This window comes from Myxine glutinosa, chromosome 11 (genome assembly GCF_964187855.1).
Source record: "Myxine glutinosa chromosome 11, kmMyxGlut1.1, whole genome shotgun sequence".
Classification (NCBI taxonomy): Eukaryota; Metazoa; Chordata; class Myxini; order Myxiniformes; family Myxinidae; genus Myxine; species Myxine glutinosa.
Window position 1 is genome coordinate 80,709,045 of NC_136271.1, and position 18,779 is coordinate 80,727,823.

Here is an 18,779-nt window from a genome sequence, read left to right on the forward strand (position 1 = left end):
TCTCTCTCACCGCAGGCAGGTAGGTGGGCTTTCTGTCTTCTACCGACTCCTCTCCGGCGAAGAGCACAGCTCTGTCTGTGCTCTGTCCCCCAAATATTCCTGCAGGACACACAAGATCTGCCAGCAACCCTCTTCTGGTGAAACTGTCAAAATCAAGACTCTGCTCACCTTCACTCCTTCATTCCTCTCTTCTGCCGCCTCTGGAACAAACTCCCACACTCTCTTCAATCCCGCTCCTCCCTCCAGGTCTTTAAAACAGCTGTTCACCAACATCTCTTATCTTCCCCCATCCAAAATCTTAATCTTTTATACCCCCGTTAATACACCCCAAATCCGCCTCTTTCAATCCCCAACTTTTTTCCTGAAATTCCTGGAAGTGTTCATTTGCTTTACACCTTGTACCCCTCCCTCCTCCCCCATGCCCTCCCCCTTCCACAGATCTACCGAAGTCCCTGTTCTCTTCTGTTGTTGTGCTTGTGTGCTTCCCCCCCCCCCCCCCCTCTTGTCTCCCGCTCCCTTCATTGCATGCTTTATGTGTCTGTGCATGTTTTCATGTTCAATGTGTTCGCTCTTCCAGGAGCCTCGATTCTGTATCCAAAAAACAACAAAAAAAAAGGCAGCAGAACAAGCCACACACAGCATATTTCAACATTACGATCGTCCAATCACCATTTTGAGGGAAACCTCAAACCTGCACCAACAGGAAAAGCTGTGTCATGAAGTCTTCTGGAAACAAGAAACATATTGTGAGATTTGTGGGATGATAAGTGTTGTGTTTAAAAAGTTTAAATTGTTTATACAATCCTCTATTCCGACAATTGCGTTTCAGAAATAGTCTTGCAGAGTTACACGATTTCATGGGAAAACATCTGACATGAGTTAATCTCGAGAGCAATGTTAATATATATCAAATATCAAAATAGCTTATGTAGTTATGCTCCGTCGGTGCGTTTCCCTTTTATCTGATCCACAAAGTTCATTGTCAATGTGCACAGGCAATTTGTATGCTTAGAAAAGCTCCCTTTAGCCTTCGAGTAATCTTCGAGTAATCAAATGAAAGAAAAAGAATGAAACACAACAATGTAAAACCCAAACAATTCCTGCTGTATTTCCCCCAAATCTCTCAACTCTGCTTTATATTGGGACATCCAATTATCTTATTACCTGCGCCACCAAAAGTGGATGGAGGTTATGTTTTCACCCCTATTATTATTATTTTTTTTGTATACAAGATCGAGGCTCGTGTAAGCGCTAACATCAATCACAAAAAAACCCCCAAAAAACGGACACACAAACATACAACAAAGGGAGCGGGAGACAAGATGGGAAGAGAGAGGGAAGCACACAACAGCAGAGACAACAGCAGAGAACAGTTGTACACATAAGTACAACAGCAGAGAACAGGGACATCAGGAGATCTGTGGGAGGGAGATGGCTTGGGGAGGAGGAGGCACGGGAAGGGGGGGATTGGAGGGGGGTGGGAGAGGTATAAAACACATGGACATTGCGAGGACTTCCAGGAAAGAATTCGGAATTTCAAAAAAGTGGATCTGGGGTGGATTCATGGGGGTAGAATAGATCAAGGTTATGGATGGGGCAAGACTTGGGTGGGATGGGATGGGGCAAGATGGGGCAAGATGGTGGTTTGTTTTAAAGACCAGATGTTTTAAAGAGAAACAGCTCTTTAAAAGACCTGGATGGAGGAGTGGGATTGAAGGGAGTGAGGGAGTTTGTTCCAGAGGCGGGAGAAAAGAAGAATGAAGGAGTGAAGGTGAGCAGAGAGTCTTGATTTTGGCAGTTTCACCAGAAGAGGGTTCCTGGGAGATCTTGTGCGACCTGTAGGAATATTTGGGCGGAGAGAGCACAGATAGAGCAGGGGGAGCAAGGCCGGAGAGGAGTCGGTAGAAGACAGAAAGATCACCAACTTGCCGGCGATAGGAGTGAAAGGCCCTCGGAGTTAGCTTCATCACAGGAGATTCCAATGATTCTGAATGCTTGGGTTTCAACAGCGTGAAGCCGAGCTAGGTGTGAGGCAGGAGCAGCGGCCCAGAGGGGAGAACAATATTCCTTTGAGCTGCGGATGAAGTTTGTATGTGAACAGGAAATCTCAAAAAGTTTTGAACGGATTCGGACGAAACTTGGTGGACAGGTTGGGTGCGTGACGAGGAAGATTTTTTTAAATTTTGGTGAAGATTCAAATCCGCATCCGGATCAAAGAATTGTTTAAACGTTTCTTCACCATTGAGCGATGGGGCTAAAACTGAAATATGGCACGATATCTCAAAAGGTTTTGGACAGATTCTGTCGAAACTTGGTGGATGAGCTGGTATGGCAACAAGAAGAATCGATTTGATTTTCGTTCAGGGCGTCGAATGTGGACGATTAAGGACATGTCTTAATGGTACTGTTCATAGAGAGAATCCTGGCAAAGAAAAGAGTCTAATATCTCTGGAGATGCTCTACCTCCTCCTGTATACACAGGACGTTGTGGACGCACAATTGTCTATAATTAGAAGGAGGAGAAGAAAGAGTCTTGAGAAACCCGTCGTTGTATGATGGGCCGCGAGGGACACACTCGTCTCTGACCTGTCCAGCCAGGGTTCTCGGCCCAGCTGTAAACTGCCATACTGATATGTCATTGGCAGTGTGATTCATAATTGTGTGATAATCCCTCGAATGCAGAGCGACGTTAAACTGGGGTCCCATCTGCCTGTATTAGTTGGTGGACATTAAAGATCCTACGGTGTCCTTCGCAAAGAGTGCGCGAGCTAACCGTAACAAATTGCAAATAACTGCTCTAACCGTCAGCCCAAAACCTCTAGTTTCGCAGTACTTGGACAAAATATTATGTCATCTCGACCAATCAAATTTTCCGCCCGCACTCTCAGCGTTGGGGTTCAAATATCGAGTTTCAGAGAAAACGGTGGGTCATTAGAAATATACAATTTGTGTATATTTCAAATTACAAATTGTGTACGTATATACAAATTGTGTAAAGTAGATTGTGCTCGGAAGCGCAAAGCAAGACTCAAGAGTTGGTGGTGGTTCGTGTGCGGCCACCCGGCTGCTGGTTGCACCACCCGGCTGCTGGGTTGCCCACCCGGCTGCTGGTTGCCCACCCGGCTGCAGCTTGCCCACCCGGCTGCAGCTTGCCCACCCGGCTGCTGGTTGCCCACCCGGCTGCTGGTTGCCCACCCGGCTGCAGCTTGCCCACCCGGCTGCTGGTTGCCCACCCGGCTGCTGGTTGCCCACCCGGCTGCCGGTTGCCCACCCGGCTGCCGGTTGCCCACCCGGCTGCTGGTTGCATCATTTTTCTGTGGCACTCATTCATGTAGCCAGTTATGTGGTCCTCATTTCACCAACCTCAGAAGGATGACAGGGTGAGTCAACCCCATCTGGCGTTAATTCAACGGGATTCGAACTCAGGACCTTGGGATCCCAAGCCCACCACCTTAACCATTAGGCCAACACCAGATGATACTCAAGAGTTGAAAATACCCTTTTTGCATGTCCTTTTTCTCAACACTGGGTGGGCTAAGGTGTTCTATGAACTCTCTAGTGCTTTATGATATTTTATCCTCAGCTGAGCTCACAGGTCTTGGTGTGTGCTGGTTCCTCCAACTTACTCTTCTCTCATCTGTGAGTTGTTGGTAATGAACCAATGCCACAAGCTGTCTTCACCACCTTCACCAACGAAACACCGACAGTGTAATATACAACTGTTTCTGGGTTCCATTTCTCCTCAACTCGCGTCGCCATATTTGAAGCTCCAGGCAAATGAAAATGCAAGTGTCGAGCTGTTCTTTGAACCTCAACATCAGTCATAATGAATCAGACCACTGAGTCAGGACTATATGCTTCGGCAATACTTCTGCACATCTGGCTTACATTATTTATACAAATCTTATCCGATTTCCTGTTAGAAGCTCTCCAGTCATGGAGCATCATGGGACTTCCAGGGCATTTGTAAACGAGGAAAAAGAACATTCTGATGATGCAAGATGATCGACCCGATGAGATAAAACGATGGAAAGGATTTTGGAAATAAACCAGGGGACAGGAAAAATAAGGGTAAACACGAGGATAATTAAAGAAGGGCCATTTAAAACCAGGCCCTTTGCCAGCTGAAGCCGATTTGATGATCGGAGCAACGTCGCATTCCAAGCAAACATTGATTTACAGTATTTTATTTATCTCTAATTATCATCAGGGTACATAAACTTTGACGCAAGGCTGCCAACTTGTATATCCTTTCAAAAGGAATGCAAAATCCTCGATACATTTCCCCTACGCTGGCACCGCATTAGATGGTAGCGACAAATAGTCTGGAGTCGAAGCCAGCAGGACATGAAATCTCCGACTTTGGGACGCAAACTTCTCCTCCAAACATTATTGTAAAATATTTAAAAGCACGAAATGAACTTTGGGGTAAAGGTCTATTTCTAATAAATACCTCCAGCTGTCTGTTCTGAGAAAGATGGCAGAGCTCGTGCTGAACCTGGAAGATGGATTTTGCTTGGCAATGAGTACGGTTGTGTTTTTTTGCACAAGCTTAATACTGTGATTTATGCACAATTGGACGTAAATCTTTCGGACTAAATGAACATGAATTTAAAACAAGAGAAGATTGCATAACTCATGTTGAGACAGATGTCTTGAGCATAGGAGAGGAGCCAGGATGTGAAGGCAGGCCTTCCGAGGGCAGTGTTATTAACCTTCATGTTGCCTGTACCTGGGGGTAAAAATGAAACCCACGACGTATTTCAGGCCCACTTGAGTTGGCAACTGTAAAGTGTTGCGTCGACATATGTTGTGGCATTGTTGGTGGCAATTTTATGACAAACAGCACAAGCTGTTGGAGTGTAATTTGCCCGTCCCCTGCACAGCAAGACACGAGGTTTTGTAATCACTTCTGTGTGTGTGTGTGTGTGTGTGTGTGTGTGTGTGTGTGTGTGTGTGTGTGTGTGTGTGTGTGTGTGTGTGTGTTTATCCAGGCCGTAACCTTTTTACCATTCCAGCTATTGTCATCAGATTTTAATCAAAGCTTTATCTATCTATAATTCCAGTAATCTCTGTCTGTCTGTCTGTACGTCTGTACGTTTGTTTGTCTGTGACCGCTGTTTCTCGACAACCACGGGTCCGATATACTTTTAACTTGCCAGGTATATTGCTGGGGACCCGAGGATGTGCCTTTTCAAGGTTTCATATTAATCGGACAATTACTTACCGAGCTATGTCCAAAAAACGATTCAACCAATCAGAGAGCAGCGAACGATCGCGTGTGCCGAACGTGGCGGGCACACTCTGCCTCGGATGGCACATTTGAGAGCGTATTCATTTATTTCACGTTTGCAAACTATGTTGGCGTTAAACTATGTTTTACAACTAATAAAAACGAATTTGCGATTCATTCGCTTTCCTGCGCGTTTGTGCACGCGATGGCGATTTCTTTACCAAACTCCGGAAGCCGTTCGCTTTGGACCAAACCATTGCATGTAAATAGAGGGGGGGGGATTGTCACCGTACTCGCAAGCCGTTCGCTTTGGACCAAACCATTTCATGTAAATAGAGGGGGGGGATATAATTTTAGATATATATATAGTACGGGCATGCCCTATAGTCTAGTAGGAAGACTAGGTCCCCCTGCACCCCCCGGAGATATACTTCTAATCAGTGTTTCTAGATTGGAAAAAATGTGTAGAAAATGACTAGCTATGGCCCCAAGCTGAAAAAATGTCCCACATACCATTTTTATGCAAATTACTGCTGCCATTATCAAAAAAAGACTAGGTCCCCCTGCACCCCCCGGAGATATACTGAAACTGGCAGTGACTGGTGATTGAAATGCGGTGCCTTTTTGTGTTTCAGGTCGAGGTACGTGAACTCCCCACGATCTACAGCAACCAGGAAGAGACTGATACCAGGGTGGTTCTGTACCTCCATCATGCTGCTACCATCGGATACAAGAACGCTGTAGTCAGAACACCGGACACAGACATCCTCCTGATCCTGCTCCACCATGCCCACAACATCAAGCTGACGGTGTACCTGGATACAGGGTCAGGGAAGCATCGCCAACTTGTCAACGTCTCTGAGCTGGCAGAATCCCTGGGAGAGGACTACTGTGCCACTCTCCTGGGGTACTATGTGTTCAGCGGAGAAGACTGCACCAGTGCCTTCAAAGGGAAGGGAAAAGTCGGGCCCTTGAAAAAGCTGGAGAAGAATCCCAGGTTTCACAGGGCATTCGGTGAATTTCACAGGGTATTTAGAAAAATAAAACTTTGTGTTAACGTCTGTGTAGACGGACCTTAATATGAGTCTATTATTTCGTAAAACTGTGATTATTTTGTAAATAAAGCACTAATTAGCATACTAGTATACCATAGACACATGTAATCATGTTATGAATAGTTCTATCATGATCTATGCCCTTCAAAACATGGGTCTAGACACCTTCATTTTTCAATTATCTGCAATATTGGCTGAGATATGTCAAAAATCGTTTTTTTGATAATGGCAGCAGTAATTTGCATAAAAATGGTATGTGGGACATTTTTTCAGCTTGGGGCCATAGCTAGTCATTTTCTACACATTTTTTCCAATCTAGAAACACTGATTAGAAGTATATCTCCGGGGGGTGCAGGGGGACCTAGCCTTTTTTTGATAATGGCAGCAGTAATTTGCATAAAAATGGTATGTGGGACATTTTTTCAGCTTGGGGCCATAGCTAGTCATTTTCTACACATTTTCTCCAATCTAGAAACACTGATTAGAAGTATATCTCCGGGGGGGTGCAGGGGGACCTAGTCTTCCTACTAGACTACTAGTTATGATAATACGGAGAAGGAAAATTACTAATTTTGGCAAGAGGTCAAAGGTCAGCATCACATAAAATCATCATTTTTCAACCAATTGACCTGAAATTTGAATTTACCGTTTGAGTTTTGTCATCTTCACCAAAGCTTAACTATGAAAATATGGAGAATGAAAATGAATAATGTTGTCAAAAGGTCAAAGGTCAGCATCACATATAATCGTCAATTTTCATCCGATTGACCTGAAATTTTAAGAATTTGCATATTGGGGGTCACTGAATTGGTTCACCAATCAAAACGTAGGAGTCGATTGGTGACAAATCGGGTTGAAGATCAAATCCAAAATTAAGAATTCATAAAAGACAAGAATCAAATAAAATTTTTTGAATAAGAATCAGAAATTTGAATAAGAATAGGAATTTGATTCTTTTGAATGAGAAAAAAAAAAAGATCAAAAGGTCAAAGGTCGTGGCTGCATAAAATCATCAATAATTTTCATTTTGTATTTTTATGCCTCCACCGACGAAGTCGCTGGAGGCATTATGTTTTCAGGTTGTCCGTCCGGCTATCCGTCCGTCCGTGATAGGCTTTCGTTATCGCGATAACTTGAGAACGGCTAAAGGGAGCTTAGTCAAACTTGCCACAGGTATGTATAATGGGGTAAAGATGAACTGATTAGATATTGGGGTCATGAGGTCAAAGAGCAAAGGTCAGAGGTCATGCTAGGTAAAAATACTGTTACTGCGATAACTTGTGAACCAGTGATGGGATTCTGACCAAATCTGGTACACTTATCTAGAATGATGTAAAGATGAAGTGATTAGATTTTGGGGTCAAGAGGTCAAATGTCAAAGTCTGTAATAGCTCTATAACTTGAGAACAGCTGAAGTGATCGAATTAAAAACTTAGTACAGGCATGTATAATGATGTAAAGCTTAAGTGATTAGATGTTGGGGTCAAAGGTCAAATCTGTAATAGGTCTATAACTTGAGAACGGCTGAAGTGATATAATTCAAACTTGGTACAGGTATCTTTAATGTTGTAAAGATTAACTTATTAGATTTTGGGGTCAAAGGTCAAATCAGTAATAGGTCTAAAACTTGAGAATGCTGAAGTGATCTAATTCAAATTTGGTACAGGTATGTATAATATTGTAAAGATTAAGTGTTCGATTTTGGGGTTAAATGTCAAAGATAAAATCTGTAATAGGTATATAACTTGAAAACGGCTGAAGTGATCTAATTCAAAACTTGGTACAGGTATGTACAATGATGTAAGGATTAACTGATTAGATTTTGAGTTCAAGAGGTTAAAGGTCAAATCTGTAAAAGGTCTATAACTTGAGAATGGCTAAAGGGATCTTATTTAAATTTGGTACAGATATGTATAACGATGTAAAGATTAACTGATTCGATTTGGGTCCCGAGGTTAGAGGTCAAAGGTCAGATGTCATGTCAGGTAAAAATGTGAGAACTTGTGAACACCTGAAGGGATTTAAATTAAAACTTGGTACAGCTATTATAATAATGTAAACATGAACTGATTACATTTTGGGGTCAATAGGTCATAGGTCAGAGGTCATGTCAGGTAAAATGTGCTAACTTGGGCACAGCTGAATGGATTTAAATCAAACTTGATACAAGTATTATAATGATGTAATAATGTGGGCTGAGGCATATCAGTCGACGTCGTGACGTCGAAGAGTGCCGTTCTAGTTAAAAAACTTTTCCTTTTTTTGAGCATATTGAAGAATAAGAAGACATCTGAATACAAACGGACGCAGATAGGTTTTGCATTTTCAGATGCTTTCTAGTTATTACCCTCGCCAGAGGAGAGGGTATTGTAGGCTATGAGCCAAGGGGGTTGGTCGGTACCATACAGATGGAGTAAGGCTCATTGTGATTTTTAGCAAGATATATGTCCCTAGATATGAAAAAAAAGTGATAGCAGTGTATAACTCTCGGCCATCTTTGTGTTATCACCCGAAATATTATTATACGCCCGCTTCGCTTCGCCAAAAAATGTGATATTTGCTAAAATTGGAATAAATATGTTTTTAAGGACCACAGAGTGCCAATAATTTGCATACTGGATGCCAACTAATATAGTAATGGAAAATAGAACATTTGTGGGGGTTATTTATCAAAATATTGATATAATGACAAAAAATATGTTAAATTTAGTGAAAAAGTGGTCGAAATCGCTTCGAGTTCAGAATTCACATTGTACATTTTTGTCAATATTTCAAAAATGAAAACTCCCAGAGTAACATTTGACCCCTCAAAATCTTCGCGAGTTGCGAGTATATTGCCGACTGTATGGAAAGTGCCCAGACGGATAATGATTCGTGAATACTTGTCAGTGTGTTTCCAGGTGATTTCGGCTGCCTTAGCGTATAAGGCCTGGTCCAACACTATGACAATCTCCCCTAACTGTAGTGCCTTCCTCACAAGTTCTGACTGGTTCAATATTTCAGCGACTGTGGTCAATTCCGTAGCTGGAGCATTGATCGTGGGCATATAACCAACAACATCCTTTGAGACTGTCAGAGAATCTCTGGTGTTGATATTGAAACCTGTCCAGCTTGGTATGCGCTGCTTCTCTGCGTCGGTCATTCGAGCAAGTATCCAGATGAGGTTTTTGTTCGTAGCTGTGTACTCTGTTACTATGCTCGTGTCTGTTGTGAGCAACTGTGGTCCAACGCGCTGTCCAGCAATGTATGTTGTCAATTCGTGATCAGAGACATCCAAAGATCTTTGCTTTTTCTTGGCTATCTCAGGAAGCGCTTGTTTCGGAAGATGTGGTCCATAAACTCTGGCCTGTACCACGATACCATTCACACGATGTGATGTTCCCTTTCCACTCAATGTTTCTTCCAATCTATCAATGTTGTCCCATGCCAAGTTGGTAAACGCGTATGGTTGAATACTTGTTGGTATGAGTGTCTGCTGATTTAGATTAGCTGCGAGCTTCTGTAAGCACAAGGCTGTGTCATTTTCTTCCAACTGAGAGTAAGATATCCCATGGCCTAATCTGTTCAACGTCCGTATCAACTCCGTATTCCCAGTGAGTGTTTTAACCATGTATGGAAGCAGTATATGTTTTGGTGGCTTCTGCATACCACATGTCACTGCATATACCACATCTTGACTGAAGGATTCCGTGAGCATTGTTACTCTCCGTGAAGGGTGTTTGTGTTCTGGATCACCAGTTCGTAGACCGATCAGAAACCGTCGAAGATATTCTGGTGCAGTGAATGATTCCTTCTCCACGTCGGACGGGTGATACGGCCAGGTTGTTGTTTTTTCCTCATCCTTTATTGTTGCTCTCAAAAATGATGATGACTGATCAATGATCTTCGAGATATTTGTTGATTTATCTTTCCAAGTTTTCAGCTCCCTTTCCATATCGCAATACTCACTGACGATATATTGCATTGTTATGCAATCAGGTACAACAACAAGTTTTCCTTTTGTGTCAGCAAAAATCTGAATACAGTCTCCCAACTCCTGTTCCAATTTCTGACGGAGATGTTTCTTGGTGGATTCTGTTAGACTATGTATGCCTCTGGCAGACATCATCGTTCGCAGTTTCTCTGTAAGCGTTGTAACTCTGACAATTTGCTTGTTGGGAATGATATCAGTTCGTATATAATGAAACAGTTCTGCATATGATTCGTCTTGCTTTTCGAGATAAATATCATGCCCCTGAGAAGGAGCAGGCTCTGTATCGAGACCAGGTGCTGGCCTTGTGTAGTCCCTGTAGCAGGAAGCATGATAATGTGCTTCAGCAGCAACTATGTCCCTACTCATTATGGCTAAAATCTTGGTGTCACACCTGCGGATTGCACAAGCTCGAAGCTTCTGGTCCGATCTCAACTCCACAGATTGGACTAGTTTTTCCCGAGTTGACGTTCCCTTGTATCTCTTGACATTTTCGCAGAAAATGCATGTGTAGTCATAGATGCGTGATTCTGATGAGGATCGTCTTGCCGGTCGCTTAGCATTGGAACACCCAGCAACAGCTTCCTCTGTTGAGCTTGAATCTGTTTTACGTTTAAGGGCTTCCAGATCTCTCTTCATCGTGAAAATGCTTCTACATTTCCTATGGTAGAAGATCACTGGAATCTCCTTGTCTGTCACCGATTTAGCGATGTCAAGTATAGGGGAGTGATCTCTTACTTGAGCAGCATTTATTAGGGTTTTCCATGATTCAAAACTGTGTGGACTGGTAAGTTGTTCATTTGGATCAATACTCGGTGATTCCTTGTGAATGATACAATGTCTTCCAGTTGGCACTTCGGCCTCATCTCTGGTTTGTTCTTCCATTGCGATTGTACTAGCAATACTGGGCAAGCACTAACACCACCACCACCACATTACCTGGAATGACAAAAGGAAATAACAATTTAGTTGGGTAATACAGATGCAAATACAGTAATGTTTAACCCTTTAGCACCTATAATATCAAAATTAGGGGGTATGGTTGAACATATTTTGAACTTTACCAAAATATGTGCCCCAAACAACCACCATATTACAAAGTAATGATATATTCCAATGCAGTGGTTCCTTGCAAAGATTTTGAGGGGTCAAATGTTACTCTGGGAGTTTTCATTTTTGAAATATTGACAAAAATGTACAATGTGAATTCTGAACTCGAAGCGATTTCGACCACTTTTTCACTAAATTTAACATATTTTTTGTCATTATATCAAAAATTTGATAAATAACCCCCACAAATGTTCTATATTTCTATTACTATATTAGTTGGCATCCAGTATGCAAATTATTGGCACTCTGTGGTCCTTAAAAACATATTTATTCCAATTTTAGCAAATATCACATTTTTTGGCGAAGCGAAGCCGGCGTATAATAATATTTCGGGTGATAACACAGAGATGGCCGAGAGTTATACACTGCTATCACTTTTTTTTCATATCTAGGGACATATATCTTGCTAAAAATCACAATGAGCCTTACTCCATCTGTATGGTACCGACCGGTCAATTTGGGGGGTCTGGCTCATAGCCTATTGCATTTGAGTCCGTTTGTTTGTCTGTTTGTTTGTCTGTTTGTTTGTCTGTTTGTCCGCACAGAATAAATATGATTTTCCCCGGCTGCTTGACATCCGATTGACAGGAAATTTTCACCATAGGTGCAACTCCACCTGTATAATTTTTTAATGATAATTATGACGTCATCGGCCACGTGGTTCGGCCGCCATCTTGGAAAAAAACGAAAAACTTTGCATCTCTATATCTTCGAAAGCGCTGAATAGAAAAAATTGAGACATGGCTCATTGTAAAGAACTCTCCATGGGGAATAAAATATCTTGATGATGATGTCATATGTGCCTCCATTATGACATCATAATTCGACAAGTAGAAAACTTCATCCGATCAAGATGACATTTCTTCAGCATAATCTAGGAATAAATTAGTTTGAAAAAAAGAATACTGATGACGTCATCGGTCACGTGGTTCGGCCGCCATATTTGTTTTAACACAAAAGCCTTAAAAACCACTGAAAATACATCCTGGCAAGGGTTTGCAATCTCTGAATGCTCTTTTTCTTGTTAGGCTTTGTGGTGCACATTTCAAATGTTGCACAACAGATACTTGCTCAGGAATAAAATGACTTCAATATCAAACTTTACCATAAGTTTTATTGTACTGTAGAGTCCAGTGACTTTATATCATTTTCATTGAAGGCCTTCTCTATAATCATACAGTGCACTACTACTACTACTACTACTACTACTACTACTACTACTGCTGCAGCTGCTGCTACTACTACTACTACTACTACTACTACTACTACTACTACTACTACTACTACTTTGGATCCAATTATTTCAACCTTTGAGACTGTGTACTTGCAGTGATGTCGACCTAAAAACGTTTGTGACCTAAATCTTTCAGGAATTAATTTGAAGTTGATTTAGGCAGGAATTTGTAATCTGTTACTCAACTACTCTTTGCAAAAGATAATGAGATCGTTAAAGTCCACCAACAAGCAACAACCAGTCGTGGCAGATTGGTTCGCCTGCTTAATGTCCTTCTGATCCATGGCACACCCAGGCTAGAGAGCTAACAGGTGAGTGTGCACACCTCTAAGCCATCCAGCCAGCCCTTGACATCATATGGTGCATAAATGGTGACATTGTGGCGGGCACAAGGGGTAATAATTCCGCGCACCAGTGGGTGGCGCGAGCGCCCAGGCGGGAACCGATGGTACATGCCCCGCCCTTCGACCGATCGGCCACGCCCGGGGACTAGGCATGGCCTCGGCACATATATGCGGGCTCTAAGCTCGAGTCCGCTCAGTGCTGCAGTTCGAGCTTTCGAAATAAAGACTCTTTTGGTTTTAACAAATGCGTTGTGGCCTGCCTCTTTGGCAAGCAAGTTGTGTGCGCAGCACCACACTTCACTGGTGACCCCGATTGGTTCAGCCGTCGCTGACCACTGAACGCGCCATGGCCACCAACGCCGTCGCAGTAAAACTCCCAGAGTTTTGGGAAGCACAGGCCAACGTGTGGTTCATGCAGGCCGAAGCGCAATTTCAGCTTCGAGGCATAATGGCGGACGAGACCCATTACTACCACGTGGTCGCCGCCCTCGGGCCCGGCACTGCCGCCCGAGTCGTGTCCATCCTGCGGCACCCGCCGGTCGACCACAAGTACGGGGCGCTCAAACGTCTCCTCATCGCCACGTTTGGCCTCACGGAGATCGAACGGGCCGACCGCCTCCTGGACCTTCCCGAACTCGGCGACACACGACCATCCGTGCGGGTGGATTTTATGCTGTCGCTGCTGGGTGACCAAGCCCCAGATTTCTTAGTCCGGGCGCTTTTCCTACGCCCACTCCTCTACAGGTACGCCTCGCGCTGGCCGGTTCCGAAATAAAGGAACCCCGCGCCCTGGCCGTCGAGGCCGACAAGTTTTTCGCGGCTTGCGACACGCGGTCGAGTTACGGTGCTGCCGTCGTGGATCCCGGGGCAGAGGCTACAGCGTCCCTCGTGGCCGCTGCCGTGCCCCGCCCACCACCACCGCCGCCGGGAAAACCGCGGCCGCCGCCGCAAGCCTGGTGCTATATCCACGCCAGGTTCGGACACAAGGCTAGGACGTGTCGCCCGCCATGCTCTTTTCACAAGTCGGGAAACGACCAGGCCGGCGCTCATTAGCGGCCCTGAGCGTCGGCTATTCCGGCAGCCTCCTATTCATTACGGACACCTTGTCCGGGCGCCGTTTCCTCTGCGATACAGGAGCGCAGGTAAGCGTCATCCCCACCTCCACGTCCGACAAGCGAACCGCGGGCCGGGGCCCCGCGTTGCTTGCCGCCAACGGTACACCCATCCGCACATTCGGGAAGTGCTGCCTCTCCCTGTGGTTCGGAGGGCAGCGCTTTCAATGGTCGTTCGTGACCACCAGCGTGCCAATGGCATTACTTGGTGCGGACTTCCTATGTGCGAATGGGTTGTTGGTCGACGTGAAGCACAGACGGCTCGTCCAGGCCGAAACCTTTAGCTTGCTCGCTTGTTCCCTGAGCGGCTCGTTGAGCGGCTCACTGAGCGGCTCACCGAGCGGCTTGCCAAGCGGCTTGCTGGAAGGTTCCATCCCGGTGAGTTTAGTTTGCACGCTTCCGGCAGCAGACGACTTTACCCGCCTCCTCGCCAGTTTCCCGGCCCTCACGCGGCCCACCTTCTCAGTGGTGGCCGTTAAACACGGGGTGGAGCACCACATCCCCACGGTCGGGCCGCCGGTCTATGCCCGGGCACGCAGACTCGAGCCCACGAAGCTCGCGGTGGCGAAAGCGGAGTTCGCTATGCTGGAGCGGCTGGGGATCGTGTGGCGCTCCAACAGCGCTTGGGCTTCTCCGCTGCACATCGTGCCGAATCCCGTGGGGGATGGCGGCCGTGCAGGGACTACCGCCGGCTCAACGATGCCACCACCCCCGACCGCTACCCGGTCCCACACATTCAGGACTTTTCCGCCCGGTTAGCCAACACGACCGTGTTTTCTAAGGTGGACCTCATCCGGGGCTACCATCAGGTCCCCGTCCAACCGGACGACGTCCCGAATACGGCCGTCATCACCTCTTTCGGCCTCTTCGAATTCCTACGGATGCCCTTCGGGTTGAAGAATGCGGCTCAGGCATTCCAGCGGCTTATGGATAGCATCTTGTGTGACTTACCTTTCCTGTTTGTCTACCTGGACGACATCCTAGTCGTGAGCGCATCCCGGGAGGAGCACCTCCTCCACCTCCGCACGCTTTTCGAACGCCTGGGCCAGCATGGCCTAATCATCAACCCCGCCAAGTGCCGTTTCGGCGTCGCCACCATCGACTTCTTGGGGCACCGCATCACCGAGCATGGGGCCGTCCCTTTACCGGCCAAGGTGGAGGCAGTCAGGGATTTCCCATGGCCCCGCACGATCAAGGGGCTCCAGGAGTTCCTGGGCATGGTAAACTTTTACCACCGCTTCGTGCCCCACGTCGCCCAGCTCCTCCGCCCCTTGCACGAGGCCCTTTGGGGCAAGCTGGGTAAAGGTGACATCGCATGGTCGGAGCCGATGGCCGCGGCGTTCGCGGGCGCAAAGCTGGCTCTGGCCGACGCCACCATGCTGGCGCATCCGGAGCCCGATGCACCGATCACCCTCACCACCGACGCGTCGGACTACGCGGTGGGTGCGGTGCACGAGCAATGGGTGCGTGGTGCTTGGCAACCGCTGGCGTTTTTCATCCGGCAGCTTCGCCCGCACGAACGCCAGTACAGCACCTTCGACCGCAAGTTGCTCGGGCTCCACCTGGCGGTCCGACACTTCCGCCATCTGCTGGAGGGCCGCCCGTTCACGGCCTTCGTTGACCACAAGCCCCTTGTGTTCGCAATGGCCAAGGTCGCCGAGCCATGGTCGGCACGGCAGCAGCGCCACCTCTCTGCCGTGTCCGAGTACACGACGGACATCCGTCACGTGGCGGGTAAGGACAACCCGGTGGCGGATTGCCTTTCCCGGTCCGTCGTGCACGCGGTCCACCTCGGGGTCGACTATGCCCGGATGGCGGAGGCCCAGACCGCCGACCCCGGCATCCAGGCCTTGCGGACCGCCATCACAGGCCTCCGCGTCACCGAGGTGCCGTTCGATGCCGCGGGCACGGCCCTCCTATGCGACGTCTCCCTCGGCTGGCCTCGCCCCATCGTGCCCGCTGGCTGGCAGCGCCCAGTGTTCGAGGCCATCCACGGCCTGTCCCACCCTGGCGCGAAGGCATCCCAGAAACTCGTCGGGGCGAAGTTCGTCTGGCATGGCCTCAGGAAGGACGTCCGCGACTGGGCCAGGACGTGCCTCGCGTGCCAGCGTGCAAAGGTCCACCGCCACACCCAGGCACCATTAGCCCCATTTACGGTGCCCGAGCGGCGGTTCGACCACGTGCACGTCGACTTGGTGGGACCTCTGCCCCCCTCGCGAGGGTTCACCCACCTCCTCACCATGGTCTACCGCACCACGCGGTGGCCGGAGGCCGTCCCATTGGCGGCGATGTCTGCGGCTGAGGTGGCGCAAGCCTTTATCGCCACTTGGGTTGCCTGGTTCGGTGCCCCCTCGGACATCTCGTCCGACCGCGGCCCCCAGTTCACCTCGGAGCTCTGGGCCGTGGCGGCGCAAGGGCTTGGGGTGAAGCTACACCACACCACGGCCTACCACCCCCAGGCCAATGGCCTGTGCGAGCGCTTTCATCGCTACATGAAGGCCGCACTCCGGGCCAGCCTCCGCGACGGCGGCTGGGTCGACAGGCTCCCCTGGGTCCTGCTGGGCCTCAGGATGGCGCCCAAGGACGACCTGCGCACGTCCTCGGCGGAGCTGGTCTTCGGGCAACCACTGCGGGTACCGGGTGAATTTGTCCCCGACTCCACAGCTCCTTGGTCCGCGGCGCAACAGCGCTCCGTCCTTCAGGAGACCGCCCGGAGGTTCGCCCCGGTGCCAACGGCACACCACGGTTGCCCGCCTTCCCACGTCGCCCCGGAGCTTCGCACGGCAAAGTACGTGTTCATCCGGCACGACGCCCACCGGGCACCGCTACGGACCCCGTACGACGGGCCCTTCCGCGTGCTGGAGACCGGGGTCAAATTTTTCACGTTCGACATCGGCGGTGCCCCGGATCGCATTTCCGTGGACCGCCTCAAGCCGGCCCACCTCAATCCGGACCACCCCCCGCCAGCAGCTCTGCCTCCGCGTCGGGGCCGCCCCCTGGCGGTCAGACCGCTGGCACCCCCGCCAGCAGCTCTGCCTCTGCGTCGAGGCCGCCCCCCGGCGGTCAGACCCCCGGCACCCCCCAGCCCTGCACCCATCGCCAGGGGGCGTTTCGGCCGGGTCATCCGGCTTCCCCGCAAACTCACCCTTCAGGTGCGCGGGAATTCTGGGGGGGGGCGCGTGTGGCGGGCACAAGGGGTAATAATTCCGCGCACCAGTGGGTGGCGCGAGCGCCCAGGCGGGGACCGATGGTACATGCCCCGCCCTTCGACCGATCGGCCACGCCCGGGGAATAGGCGTGGCCTCAGCACATATATGCGGGCTCTAAGCTCGAGCCCTCTCAGTGCTGCAGTTCGAGCTTTCGAAATAAAGACTTTTGGTTTTAACAAACGCGTTGTGGCCTACCTCTTTGGCAAGCAAGTTGTGTGCGCAGCACCACACTTCAACATTAATTTTATTTGAGGAGCAAGTGGAATGGGGAGAGAGGTTAGAAGGGATAGAATAAGAGTGGAAATCTATAGAAAGGGAAGAATTACAATGGGAGGGATTCCGATCTACTACACAACTGTAGCAGATGTAGTATCTTACACAAACGTAGCATCCCGCGATGAAGCTGATTCTGATGGCCTTTCACTCTCTCACCACAGGCAGGTTGCTGGTCTTTCTGATTTATACCGAATCCTCTCCGGCCTTGCTCCCCCCGCTCTGTCTGTGCTCTGTTCCCCAAGTATTCTTACAGGTCGCACAAGATCTGTCAGCAACCCTCTTCTGGTAAAACTTCCAAAATCAAAACTCTCTGCTCATCTTCACTCTTTCATTCCTCATTCCTCTTTTTTCCTGCCTCTGAAACAAACCCCCTCACTCTCCTCAATCCCACTCCTCCCTCCAAGTCTTTAAAACAGCTGTTCACCACCATCTCTTATCTTCCCCCATCCAAAACCTTGATATTTTCTAACCCCGTTAATACACCCCACATCCACCTTTTTGAAATTCCGTTTTCTTTCCTGAAAATCCTAGTCGTGTCCATTTTGTTGTATACTGTGTCCACCTCCCCAGCCCTCTCCCTTCCACAGCTCTCCCAATGTCCATGTTCTCTACTGTTGTTGTGCTTCCCTCTTGTCTCCCGCTCCCTTTTTATATGTTTCATGTGTGTTTCTGCTCATGTTTTTATGTGTTTGCTCTTACACGAGCCTCGACTTTGTACACAAAAAAACCAATACAATGCATTTCCCTCTCCACTGTTATGAGGGGATGGGTAACCTAACTAAACAAATTGCGATGGAAATATCTAACTTCCAGGGTTCTATTACATGATGCTGAATGCGACTCCTGGGCGTCTTCCCAAAACCGCAACAATATTCACTTTTACAGTTTGTAAAATGGAATTTGATCACACTTTAAATATAAAACCATTTACCAACTTTCTGTTACATTTTCTCATCTTAAAATGTCTTAACAATTGAATTTGCATTCAAGCCTAACACATTTCTTACATTTTATCAAATCATTAACATTATGACATCATAGCTGATTGTAGTATGCATAAACACTATGACATCACAGTTGATGGTGGTATCCATTAACACGATGACATCACAGTTGATTGCATTATTTATTAACATTATGACTTAATAGCTAATTGTAGTTTGCAATAACATTATGACATCACAGTTGATGGTGGTATCCATTAACATTATGACATCACAATTGATTGTATTATTT